This window comes from Pinus tabuliformis, chromosome 5_2 (genome assembly GCF_031772625.1).
Source record: "Pinus tabuliformis cultivar Carrire ecotype Pingquan chromosome 5_2, CPIR1, whole genome shotgun sequence".
NCBI lineage: Eukaryota > Viridiplantae > Streptophyta > Pinopsida > Pinales > Pinaceae > Pinus > Pinus tabuliformis.
Genome location: NC_142306.1, coordinates 1,083,479,242 through 1,083,493,516, shown reverse-complemented (window position 1 = coordinate 1,083,493,516; position 14,275 = coordinate 1,083,479,242).

The following is a 14,275-nucleotide window of genomic DNA, read 5'->3' as shown; positions in this document are numbered from 1 at the left end:
TGCCAAACCGACCATTAAGAAGCACGGCCTCTATACCCCGTTGCCTACCCCTAGTCGACCTTGGGAATCCATCTCCATGGATTATATGTCAGGCCTTCCTTCCACTAAGCATGGAAATGACTGTGTTTTTGTGGTTGTCGACAGGTTCTCGGAGATGGCCACTATGGCGGCCTGCAAGAAGAATATCATAGCAGAAGCCATTGCTAAACTCTTCTTTGAACGAGTGTGGGTGCACTTTGGGATCCCACAGTCTATCATCTCAGATCGGGACAGTCAGTTTCTCAGCACATTTTGGTCCAGTCTCTAGTCAATGCTGGACACCAAACTCACGAAGTCCACAGCCTTCCATCCTCAAACTGATGGCCAGACAGAGGTTGTCAATAAGATGATTGTGCACATTTTGCGCATGTATAACTCAAAGCATCCACGCACATGGGACAAGAGCCTCCCCTATGTTCAGCACAGCTACAACCGAGCTCTTCACAGCTCCACTGGCCATAGCCCTTTTCAGGTGGGTTTGGGATTCCAGCCACTATGCCCCATTGATGTGGCCATGCTACTCGCAGCTACTCACATAAATTCAGCTCATGTCCAGTCCGAAACAGATAAGGCCACCAACTTCATTGAGCGCATCCAACATATTCACTAGCAGGTCCATGACATTCTTGAGAAATCAAATGCCAAGTACAAGCAGTGACATGATCAACATCGGGTGCCACACAACTTTCAGGTGGGCAACAAAGTCTGGTTGCATTTGCAAAAGGAACGCCTCACTGGAGCCTATCGGAAATTGAGACCACTCCGATATGGTCCTTACACCATTACTAAGGCTATGGGAGACAATGCATTTGAGCTCAGCATTCCCCCATTCCTTGGCCTGCACCCAGTGTTCAATGTGGACCGCCTTCGGCCTTACTTTCCACCATTTCTAGACACATCCGACATTGCAGAACAACTCAAACCCATAGAATTAAATCCAGATTGCATGGAACAAGCTGCAACTGATCGGATCATGGACACACAGATCAAGAACACTCGCCAACAGAATATCCAATTGTATCGAGTTGTCAAAGCAGGCCAACTCCTTCAGCAGGGCAAGTGGCTCACCAGGGAACAAGTTCAGCAAAAGTTTCCTCATCTCATGGAGGAACTCAACGCAATGGGGACCAATGCTTCCTAAGGGGGGAGGAATGATCCAGGTGGATATTGGTGGCCACCTGCCAAGTCCAACTAGACCCCCACCATTGCTTCTCTCAGCATTTTTAGTTTCCTTAATTGTAGCACAACTTAGTATTTTTAGCAGTTTTTCGGGTCCTGAACTTCTGGAGTCGTTTTGAGGCCCTAAACGACGTTTTTTGGGAAATCTGGGGGTAGCTTGGGTCCATGAATCATGCTGCCCTTCCCAAGTGGTACTTCTTGGATAGATCTTTCTAACGAGCTATTGTACGCGTCAAACGAATCGTATGCCAAAGTTACGACCCCGGGAAGTTGATGTACCAATTTACCCAAACGGGGCCCATAGTTTGGCGTTTCATCTCCTAGGGTTAGGTTTTGGAATGTTAAGGGTTTTCCATTATTTCTCAACAATAAATAGGCCTTCGAGCCTCATTGTAACACAGTTCAGAGGCATGTAGACACCACATCTCTTCTCAGAGATAAGCTACCATTGCCCTAGCTGGTCTATTTCCATTTCTAGTTGTAAGCATATTTCAGTATTTTCCATTAATGAAATGAAGTATTATTTCCACTGCATCTTTGTGTATATGGTTATATCTATAATTTGTTGCGTTCCTGTTTAAATCCGGATCACAGAATGAAGAAAGAGAGGTATACGTAGGTTCCCCATTGACCAAGCCGCGTGTACACGTGAGTTCACAGACCAAAAGGAACACATAGCATACACACACACTTTCATAGAAGGAAAGGCACGTACATGTTGGAAAACTTAGTTTTGGTCCATGGTATTGGTCCAAGTTATCTTGTCTAAAGTGTTGACCCTAGGTATTTAGTCCAAGGCATTGATTCTAAGTGGTTTTGGACCATGGTATTGAGTAAGGCATAAGACTATAAAAGGGGGAGAAGATCATTAGGCAAAGTCACTCATGAATTGAATATCTAATGAAGAGCAAGATCTAGAATACAGGTTATTGGGTTATGGTGCACAGCTGGATCTGAATCAAGGATGAACCTAAGCGCTTGATGAAGGATAAGTTCTATTGATGGGTCAAGATCTTAAGGCTTGAAGAGAAGTATATTTGTGTGGTTTTGATCTTTTATCTAAATAACTTGCGCATGTTGTAATCTGCAAATATGATGATATGGGTATAACTGATGTCTGGAATTGTTGTAAAGTTTAAATCATCATTTACAGATTTGTACGTAGGTTCACTTTAGCCAAGGCACGTATACACGCTAGTTCTGCATATCAAAACAATGTATACGTAGGTTCGCCTTGAGAAAATGGCGTATGTACGCAGGTTTGACACATTGAAGTAGCGTATACCTAATAAAATATGCTTTAGCTATTTCTGTTTGTTGTTGCGGTGTTTTGGGTTCTTGCTTGGGTTCTGGTTACTGTTACTGTATTTTGGTTACAACATTCTGAGAAGTGATTGATTGATTCAATTTTGGTTGGTGCAAAGGAGATTGATTGAGGAAGATATATTTGATGGAACCAGTCTGAAAATTTATGAAACGTGGTCCCTGGAAGAAAAGAGAAGGTTGTATCCTTCTGTAGGCTAGCACATACGTACTAGTAAACACATCAGCTAGTACAAGAGCTAGGGGGTTGTAGCTCCCTTCCAGGAGAAGTTAGAGAATGAGAGAAGGTTGTAGCCTTCTGTAGGTAGAAGCCTGCATACAGGTATAAGACTGCACCAATACAAAAATTGCAAAAAAGAAGTTTCTTATTAAAAGAAGATAGAGACGATTGCAGCAGGTGGTTTTCAAACACATTGGGTTTCCACCATATATCTTGTGTTCATGTGTGTGATTGTCTATTCTATTTTTACTGCACCTAGTTACTATTTATATGGTTCTGATGCACAAATTAAAGATCAACATATGATGAATTAACTAAGTTATAAGTTTGAAGGGTATATGCTAGTTGCCTTAAATACAGTTGCATATTCATGCAAGTTTGATTAACTGAAGTAGCGTATATAAATTTGAAATGAAATATTATTGACTTGCTAATACTAATTCACCCCCCCTCTCATTATTACTTCCAACAATATCAATAGGCCATGATGAGCGCACCTGTAGAAGTTATGAACTAATGATGGATCAAAACCCTACCTACAGAGTTCAGGCTGAAACACGAGCGATAAAAATGCGGGGATGGCACACACTGGATTTCAGGGGCACGGACGAGGTCGAGGTGGAATGGGACCAGGAAGGGGACGTGGACAACTGATTTGTTACAATTACGAAGGGCCAGGGCGTTATGTCCGCGATTGTACAAATCCGACGAGAGCATCATGTCTATATTGTACCCAGTTTGATCATGAGACAAAGGACTGCCCCACACTAATAGCGAGGTTGTGCAATAAAGGAACACTCCAGCCTCCCTCAACTCAGAACCTGCAAATGATGAGGTTTGAGCCACGCGAAGAGGAACCGAATGTAAACATCATGCTCCAAAGTGATATCACGACAGGAGATGACAAGGGCAAGCAGCCCAAAGAGAGTGCCTAGGTTCGCAAGGCTCCCACAAAGGAACCAGAGTTCAATTTGGAGCACGCAAAGGAGACATTCATGGAAGAAAAGAAGATTTTCACGTAGGCCTCCACTTCAGGTAGTAAAGACAAACTAGAACAGGAGATGGACCCACCAATGCTTACTACCTTTCTGGAGACATGCATGAAGTCGTTGCGCGATAGTAAGGTTGTGAAGGGACTGCAAGAACTCATCAATAAGTGCATTGGGTTAGGAGAACCACGCATAGTCTAGAAGCTCAGGAAGCACACAATGCGAATAGGAAGGGAAATGAGATTGACTGCACAAATCAAAGAACATGAAATGGATCAAGTGATTCTGGATTTAGGATCAGACATGAATGTACTGCCAAAGTAGACATGGGAGTGCATGGGCAGGCCCGCATTGCAATGATCTCCTATTCAATTGCGAATGGCGAACCAGAAAAATATCCTACCAATGGGAAGATTGCAGGGAATAACGGTAGATATCGAAGGTGCGAGCGTGCTTACAGATTTCAAAGTGATAGAGATTGTTGATGAAAATAATCCCTATCCTGCACTACTAGGAATAGATTGGGCCACTGACATGAATGGAGTGATAAATCTAAAGAAGCACAAGATGATTTTTGAGAAAAAGTCACTACACGTAGTGGTACCTTTAGACCCTGAGAGCCAGTGTGTGACGATGAGAGCGATAATGATCTAGACTATATCTACAAGATAACCACTTGAGAACAGGATTGGGTGAATCCTACAGCAGATGGCAGGATTTCGTGGGAGCGTGAAAGCTCCTGCACATCAGGTTCAGACGAAGAAATAGAACGATGGCAGAGTCGATTACACGAGGTAACCATGCTCAATTGCAACGTGATGGTAAGATCACTACATTGCGTGAAAAAAGAGGTAAGGGATCTACCTATGTATGATGGGTTGATAGTGGTGGATGAATTCCTGAACAAATTTGAAAGAGAAGTACTAGAACAATAGCGTTTTGACACTCTAAAATGGGCACTACGCGCTACGCCTACAAGGTGGTGGGGTACACGCCAACCACATTTTGAGGACAGATGCGAATGCAGAAGGGTGATGCTTATATAGTTTGGAAAGCCTCAATTGTGGATGGAAGCCAGGTATGATGGACGAAAAAGCCTGGCACCCACCTCTCTAGATGGGTACAAGTGTATGGTGTGGAACCTACACAAATGCACATCGTCCTCATGATAGTAAACAGGAACAACAAGCAGGAGAGGGCAAGACGAGGGTGTGAATGACGAAGTATGATAAGACCAAGCATGCCAAAGATTATCCATGGGGAAGCCTTTGATAAGGTGTGCGAAGTGCTGAACACGATCCACCAAGTGAGATGCACTAACTGGGACCTGTGCGTACAACGGTTCTATGGGCTTATAGGACCATGTGAAAAACCCTAACTGTGCAAGCACTTCTAAAGCTGAAGTATGAAGCAGGGGTTGTAATCCTTATGGAGCATGCAAAGCCTAGTCCGCACATAGCAGCACCCGTAGATACGACGGTCCATGAAGCCTGGAACGAAGGAATCACATAGCCACGAGAAAGAGAACACATAAGACTTGAGGAAGAAATTTGACAGGGAAATTTTAGACTCTGCTAACTTGAAAAAGAAAGGGTACAATTAAGGAAGAAAAACACTATGATGGACATGGAGGTCAAGAAGCTAGAAAACGAGATACAAGAAGCATTTCTCGTCAAAAAACCTAGGATGGTAAGGCAAGGTGCATACGATCATACTAACAAGTTTGAGAACTATTGCTATGAATTGGTTAGTCTGTTGCCTTGGCTTGGACCGCATATTGCCAAATGTAGTGACCAAGGTAGCGCATTGCAAGTAGTAAAGTGTGCGATGCCAATCACAACAATGGAAGGTGGGGATTCTTCGCGAACCATGGTGGAGGACGGGATGGAGCCCCACACAGGTGGTACGACCACCTGACTAGCCGTAGGAAGGATTATCTAAGCACTTTAGGCAGTTGAAAGGAAGCATAGGACTATAAACTATTCTTCCTGGGAGCTACGCGATATTGGGGATGCGTGTAGAAGCAGAGCATCACAGGGTCCACATCCGTGCACGGAGGGCTACGTTGCTGTGCGGATTGGCCAGAAAGTGACCGTTGAGGTCACTATTCATGATGGGATGTGCGACTGGAGTCCAAATGGAGCAGGCGGCAGGCATTTAAGACATGATTTATGGGCAAGATTTGGGAAAATCTACCGCCAAGAAAGCATTAATGGACCAAAATTGGGGGGAATGGTTGAATTCGAATTCAAAAGGAGCTATAAAACACAAAGGGCTTCCCAGCAAAACAACACTTGGTCATTTGAGAATTGAAAGATTGAGCAGAGCCCTGAGCATTGAGAGCCAAGTGATAATTGAGCCCCTGAGTTCATGAGTGACAGAATATAGCCTAGATGTGATGCCGCAACTAAGGATGGTTTGGGAATTGAAGAGGTAACCACCGATGAGGCCGAGTAGACCCCAATGATGGAGGATATTCCAGAAGGTGTTGGGGTTGTGCCAAAGATCCCCAAATCACCACGTACACCAAGACCCAAGAAAGATAAATAAGTAATGGCTCTAGTATGTGTGTCCCCGAGGAACCCGCTAAGCAACAAACTATCGATGGTAGAAAAGGGGAAAGTTGTCACAATAGAAATAGATGAGGAAGAAGAAGATTTACAGGCCCTGATCATCACAAAGGAAGAAGACAAAGACATGGAGGAGGATATTTAACCTACACGCTCTGTAAAAAAACTGCCTACATATGTCCCTCCACAAAAAGGGGGGACCAAAGTGCCAAAAGACCTAGACAAAACCAAGAGTTCACTCCAAACCCGGCTCCTCCCAAATGTTATTGAGTTTGAAGGCACATACCTAGGTCGCATGCCAACCATGAATTTCGAAGATTGGGACCTCACTGACTGCGAGAATTTCCCTCACCTGGAGACTCAAAACCTCATAAACCAGAGCACTAAGGGGGTGGTGACAACATTAGAGCCATGGAAGTGGTTGTGTGGTGTGGAAAAGGTTGAGTTGCTACACTTACTATGGGTACCACATTTCCATCGTGCGCCCATCACCATTTTCATCATCAGGGAACTGCTCTGCCTGGTGCATGATGGGTATCTATTGCTGGAGGAGCCTATCCCCATCACAGCAGACCTAATTCACCACATTTCTCAACTCCCCTACAAAGGAAAGGACCCTTCAACCATAGCCGAAGGAAAGGGAAATGATTTGGCCCTTGCAGAAGACATGAAGATGAAATACAAGCTAGAGAAGAAGAAGAGGGGCTATGCCATCTCCAACATCAAGGATAAAGGCATATGCATAGAAACCCAAATCTTGGCCGGAAAAGTTATGAGGAAGTTCCGCGCCGATGAGGTACCAACGTAGTGGTTGCACTGGCCGAGAAATGTGCAGAGAGGGTCCAATTCAACTAATCCGAATTCCTTTGTGAGGAATTTTTGAAAATTTATTGCGAAGCCCAGGAGCAAGGTAAAATCTTCCACTATGCGTGGTTGTTGTTATCCATAGTGCTTGTAGCAGGTGAACTCCTGGAGGACAGCCAATTCCCTAACATTGACAGAGAATTACTGGAGGCCACGAAGAACGCTTCACTCTGGGCCACAAAGGATGTGTTATCACAAAATCAAGCACTGAAGGGCTGCTGATCAGATAGACTCTGTGTAACTGTTTCAGACCAATCTTTTGACTAAGGCTTAGCCTCCTTAGCCTGAGAGGGCTCTCTCAAAAAAATTATTGATTTTGATTATTGATTAGATGGCTAACTCTTATAAAGTGAATTTACAAACAAGCTGGCTGGACAGACATTACAAAGACTTCCATTGGGCTTATGGAGTTAAACATTCTTCAGTAAACTATAACACTACTCATACATAGAAGTCAGGGCATGTAATGTTTAAATACTCAAAACACATCTCATAGAAACCTCAGCTTACAAATACACACAGGAAATCAGAGCAGCAAAGTGAATTCTGAGTGATTGTGTATTTATACAACTGTAAAAACATAAAGGATAAAGCAAAACCACATATCATGAGCATTTGAAACACTGTATGAATCCTGAGAAGATAAGCAGCAAATTGTATTACTGAAACTGATTTTTACACAAGCCAAAAACAATACTCTGTTTTCTCAAATATCCAACCCTCATTACATAGATAATCCAGCTATATATAGAAACATAATTCTAACTACTTGGAGCCTCCTCCTCTAGCATGAGGGGAGCTCGATGACTGCCACTAATGACCCCTATCTGCTATTGAACTGACTCATTAAATACAATAAGTGCTAAACATGGAGTTTAAAGAGTCCTAATTTAATTATAACTCTAACTTTATCCTCCAGTAGAATGATTCTTTCTTATTCTTTGACACCTGTCTCCTTTTAGCTTTGCTGAGATGACCGAGCTGAAGATTCAATGTCCCATGCTAGCTTCGGATGCTGAATGCTTTGATGGTTCAGTGATGTTAGGAGAAAACCCCTGTTTTTTCGGTTCCAGTCTTCCACCACTTATTCGAAAATGCAGCAGCATGTCTTCAGTTCTTTAATATCCCAAAAATGTAGAATACCACCATGTTTTCGGATGTGTTTGAGGTTTCGTTGAGGGACAGGTGTACAAGCCAAGATTCTTCGTATGCAACTCCTTCCAAACCCTAATAACCGGTAATAAAGTAGCTTTATAACCGAAAATTTACACTTAGGTTAAAACATTTCACCCTTTTGAAGGCACACCTGTCTCAATCAGAATGGCTGGGATGCCTTTATTTGATCCTTCACATAACCTTTAGGTGTTCCCTCTTGAAAATTCCCGCACATATTAGCAAACTGTTTATTTGCTCTGAAAACGCCACCTACAGCAGTTTCGTAGCGCGCTACGAAACTGCTGTTTTTGTTTAAACAGCTTGTATTTGCCCTGAGGTATTTACTGCTTATACCTTTAGTTGCTAAAACTTCTTTACATATGGCAGGGATCTGGATGTCTTCAAAATAATGAAACTAAACAAAATTTGACAAAACTTAGAACAATACCTTCCTTTGAACAGCAACTTTATTTATCGGCTAATTGGTCCAGCTGGGCCTTTAAGTCTTCAACCTTCTTCCACCGACCTAGCTGTGATTCCAAGTCCTCAATCCTCTTCTTCATAGCTTTGTTCTCGGCTCTTAAACACATGTTTATCTTTCTGATGAATTGGGCCTGTTTGAGAGCTGGAACTGTCCAAGTGTAGACATCAGCTACTGAATCCACCTGGCTTACTAGGTTTTTACTTCCTTTCAACACAGCTTTTCGATAATTTGCATACCTGACTGCAAACTCCCTAGTGGCGTTCTTCACCTTATCAATTTCAATTTTTTCTGCCTCCAACTGGTTCTTTATGGCTATAACATTACCTCCTTGGGAAATAATGACTTTTCTATTTGTGTGCTTTTGCTTGATTTTTTCTGCCTCCTCTGTTCTAGGCAATTTTTCAACTTCCTCTGTTCTAGGCAGTTTCGCAGCTTCCCTTACTTGTTTTCTTGTAATAGGTCTTCTTGGTTTGAGGATGAATTCATCACCTGGTTCATCAAACCTCAGTCTTTTTGAAGCTCTAGACTTCTTAGTGTTTTCTGGTGATGATTGTGTCAAATCAACATGCACTGGTTCAATGTGCACCTGATCAACCTGCTCAAACTCAATAGCCTCAAGCAAATCACTCAAGCTGGCTTTAGATGTCGGGCTTTCCTCAACAGCCAATGCTTTGCCTTTTTCTTTGCTTACTTGACTCCTTGTCCTAACTCTTGACACTGTTTCAGATCCACTTGATCCAGGTACAGTTTTCTTATGCTGAGCTTCTTCTTTTGCTGATGGTTGAGGTTGTTCTTTAATGACCAATGGCTTTACTGATTGTCTTAACTGTGACTTGATCTTCTTTTTACCCTTTGCCTCCTTTTGAAGCTCAGCTATTGTGGGCTCTTTAACTGATTGTTCTTTTTCTCTGACTGGCTGGGGAGTAAGACCTGTTTTACTTTGGAAACCAGCCATGAAGATAAAGGAGTTCCAGTCTCTCCCTATTTTCTGAAGACCATCCAAAACTAACAATTTAACCAAACCATGGTGAAATAAAGATGTTTCACAGTCATCCTTCCTTAATTGCACTTTGTCACACATTTTGCTTAGACTGCGAAACAAGTAAAAGGGAATATCTATGGATGCTTTACCAGTAAAATGCAACAGCAACTTGAAGTGGTAGGAGTAGACCTTATTGTATCTCCCCTCACAGGTTAAGTACTTCTGAATACAGGTGAGAAGAAGGGCATAGTGCTCCTTAACATAGTTTCTAGGCACTGCTTTTGTTAGGTCTTCATTCACATAGGCCTCTTTTAAAAACTCTTTGCAGGGGTTCATATCAAACTTAAAGTTCTTAAACCATTCTTGCCCCCCTCTTGGAATCTCAGTTACAGCAGCAATTGCCTCCGGAGACACTTGAACTTCTAACATAGCAATTTTAGAATTCAAACCGGTGAAGTTTAAAGCAAAATCCTTTGTTACCTGAGCATGGCCACCCTGCAGCTTCTCACAGAAATTCCAACAGCCGGCATCCTTGAAGGCTTTCTTCACGCCTTCATCTCTTAATGCGAGGTCTAAACCTTCAGGTTCTGTTCTCTGACATCTTCCAGATCTATGTTCCTTCCTCTCCATTTTGCGTTTGAAACTTTCGCACAGACAATGACCAACAGCTTCAACTAAAATGGTGATTCAATTCTTTCTAACTCGGCCTCTCTTGTAAACAGGTTCACTTGAAAACAACCTCACTTGCAAACTCAAATATATCATCACACAGGCTGGTCACTTATGCATCATTTACGATCATCATAAAGATCCATGCACGGTAAAACACATTTGAATAATATTTATGTGCATGTCTACAAATCTATTGGTGGAGTGATGGTTAATGAGCGTTTGAGAGGTACGCACACTGACATGAGAGGACAGAAGTAGTGACTCATCAACAGACTTGACCCTTTGAGAAATATTCGCTGCAAAACGCAGGAATCTGCGATTTCGCAGCGCGGCTAGTTTTGAGTTGTCATAATGTGCTGCGAAACGGCTTGATGGTGACGCGCTGCGGAATGGCTAAACAATGATTATGCTGCGAAACTGACCAATAAGAAACTGCGCTGCAAAATTACGGAAATACGCTGCGAAACTGACCAATAGGAGACTGCGCTGCGAAACTACGGAAAGGATCGGTGATATGAATAAGACAAGACATGACTTATGAAACCATGATGGTGGAGGATGACCAAAAGGATTAGAGTACGATTTACATCAAACCCCTTTAAAGCTCCAACCCTAAGTAAGAAACATAGAACTAAAAACAATTTGACACCAACTTTTGACATTTAACCTGGACAAAAGACTATATATACAAATGTTTATAGTTCTAAGTGATAACAGGATGAAAAACGGATACGCAACACCACAATCTTCTGGGTGCTCATGGAGATGAACATCTCGATGTGGATCAACCGGAAGCCATGCCTGTTGCCCATGATGTACAACAATCTACAGAGTTTTTCAAACTTTAAAGCTGATACGCACACTATTTTTATCAGGGTGCGTAAGGATCTGGCAAAGCAGTGGACGAAACTACCTTTTGTAGCCACTAAAGACGCCATTTTTACTATCTTGGAGACATGGCCTCCAAAATGGCACGCCCCAGATATTGCTGAACTTGAGAAGGAAACAACGCAAAAGAAGAAGAACGATGCCAAGCTACGCGTCACACAATTGGCCAAGAAAAGGCAGAAGGAAACAACAACAGCTAAGGAAATGGTAGCATGCGAAGTGGCATAGAAATTCATCGAGCAGAAGAAGGCTGCAGAAGCAACAACAGTAGCATAGGCGGCAGGGGCAGCAACCACGAAGGCGAACGAGGGCCAAACAATGTCCTCGCAGGGGCAGGAGGTTGAGGAAGCAGAGACAACAAAAAGGAGCGCAGACTCGGGGACCACGTCCACATAGCTAAAGCACCCACACACAGTAAAGCGCGTAGGATTGAGGAAGAAGGTCAATGCCTCGAAATTGGTCATTGACCCGATCACCTTAACCGAAGGTGATCTGCATGACATTGGTGATATGGTTCGCGATGTCACAAATGAGGCCCTTCAGGATTTTATGCAGGACCACCAGACTGTGTTGGGGGCCCTTAGGGCATAGCTATAGGAGTTACAGGTGCATCCCCCTCAGGTGGGTATCCTTTCCACCCACCTCGTAACAGGATCCTCGGCAACAGAACAGATGCTGCATGCACGAGCCATAGTAGCAGTGAACGAGACCAATAGATTTTCAGTCAACATGATGAAAGGCCTTAGCCTTAATCTAGTTGCCCTTCCACGAGAGACACTGTATTTTCTACAGGATGGAATAATAGCGGAGCTACACGATCCAAGTTCTCAGTGAGCAAAAGATAAACATGGAACAACACAGCTTGCAGCGCAAGGAATTAGTGTCACAGAATCAACAGTTGGCGTAGGTGGTAGATGACGCTTGCCGTCACGTCCCAAAGCTAGCCATCCCAGTAGATCTACCAATAGAGGTGCGGATCCATAGGTTGGAAACTAGAGTCTGTGAGGCTAGAGAAAAAACAACCAAGATTTAGCTGGAGTTGAATCTTCAGATCGCCAAGCTGTAGTTAAAGGCACAGCCTTCCACTCCCCTGGAGGTTCGAGAACAGTGCACTAGCTCTATCGTAGCAGGATTGGAAGAAATTGGAGATATAGTGCAAGACTGTACCACTTTATTGGAGCAAGCACTTGAGGTCCTCACAACCCTGCAGGAGGACCCCAACATCCAGCGCTTGGAGATAGAGGTGTGAGAACTCCAGCAGCAATACGACAGTGTCCAAGGAACTATGTAGACAGTAGTCCTCATTAAGCGGCTTGTGAGGATGCAGCAAGCTAAGGCACTGAAGGAGCAGGTGGACACAGCGCGACATAAGGAGGCAGTTCTCAAAGCGTGCATCCAGCCGTGGATTGACAAGGCTTTCACTATCATGGAAAACATTGAAGGAAATCTCTCACACATACAGGGGATGCACATGTTAATGCAAAGAAGCACCCTAGACACGGAGGTCTCTGAATAGAGGATGCAACAGATTCGACAAGCAGCGGCTCAGTGCACTGCTGACATCAGCACAGTTCAAGGACAGTTAGAGGAACTCCGTGCCAAAATCACCGCTCCAATAGAGTGACTCGAGGGCGAGTCATGATGTTTGTCTTGGGGGCCTGTTGGGCATGGAACCCCCCCGAGGCATGTTTTGGGGCTCAAATCCCATGTTTTGACCGAATGATGTTGTAAAGGCCCGCAAATTGCTGGCATGGAAGTATGTTAGAGTCATAGGGTTGTCCGCCCTAGTTTTGTAATGTAATTTCGACCTACCCATGGTCCGCATACCATGGGATTGTATAAATAGAGCGAGGCTCTAAGTGTAAAAGCGAACAAATGAAGGAAGTAGAAGAAAATAGCATGATTCTAAGTGTTTAAGTGTGCCTTGGGTCGTAGGGTAGGAGAAGGCTCTGCAGTTGAGTGCACAGAGTCCTAGTAGTCCGTAGCTGAGTGCGCAGACCCCTACAGTTGAGTGCGCAGGGCAGAGTCGAGTCTGTAACTGAAGAAGAGATTAATAAAGAGAATTTTATCTAAATTCTATGTATCTATTCTTGGGTTATTACATGTTTTGATATAAATTGCAAATATATTGTTTATTTACTACGTGCACTTGTATGAAGGATTTATATTTCTAAGTATAACTTAATGCATACAAGTAGGCTAAGATAATCAACTAACAGTGGAACACTAGTAAGGACTTGGGTAATAACTGTGTTCCGCCCCCAAATAAGGTTGCATAAAGATAGCATCTCAGGTTGTGAGGTACGGGTAAGTGCGTGTAGCAACGGGTGCACAGGGTTGAACCGCGGACCACTTGAACTCATGAGACATCTCTAGGGTGCGGAAACCTAGTTATAGCACCCTTCCATACTGGGTGAGACCCCAGTCCGCGCTCCGCGGACTATTGCTGAAAGGGCCAGTAGTACCGGGATTTGTTTGGCTAAATCACATCTAAACCTGGGTCAGGCCCCAACAAGCCAACAAGGGTTAACTACACTATCAAGCAGGTAGGCTCATTCAGGCATACACTGCAATGCACTTAGGCTCATTTTGACCTGTGTTGGGCGAGAATGAGCAAAATTGGCATAGGATTTTGGGAATATTCCTAGATTCTAGAGCATTATAGAAGGATGCCCAACTCTTATCTCATCCTATGAGGTCAAATTTGGATAGGCTATGGATCAATTACCCCTCTATCCTCTCATCCCTTTCTCCATGGAAACTAACTCCAAATTTGGAAAACCATTCAATGCCCAATTTATGACATAACCACTTGCATTTCCCTATAACTTGACCACTCATCATAGTGATCAGGGGCTGGAATTTGAAGATTGTAGAGAAATACTATTGGTTTGAGATTTTAGTTCATTT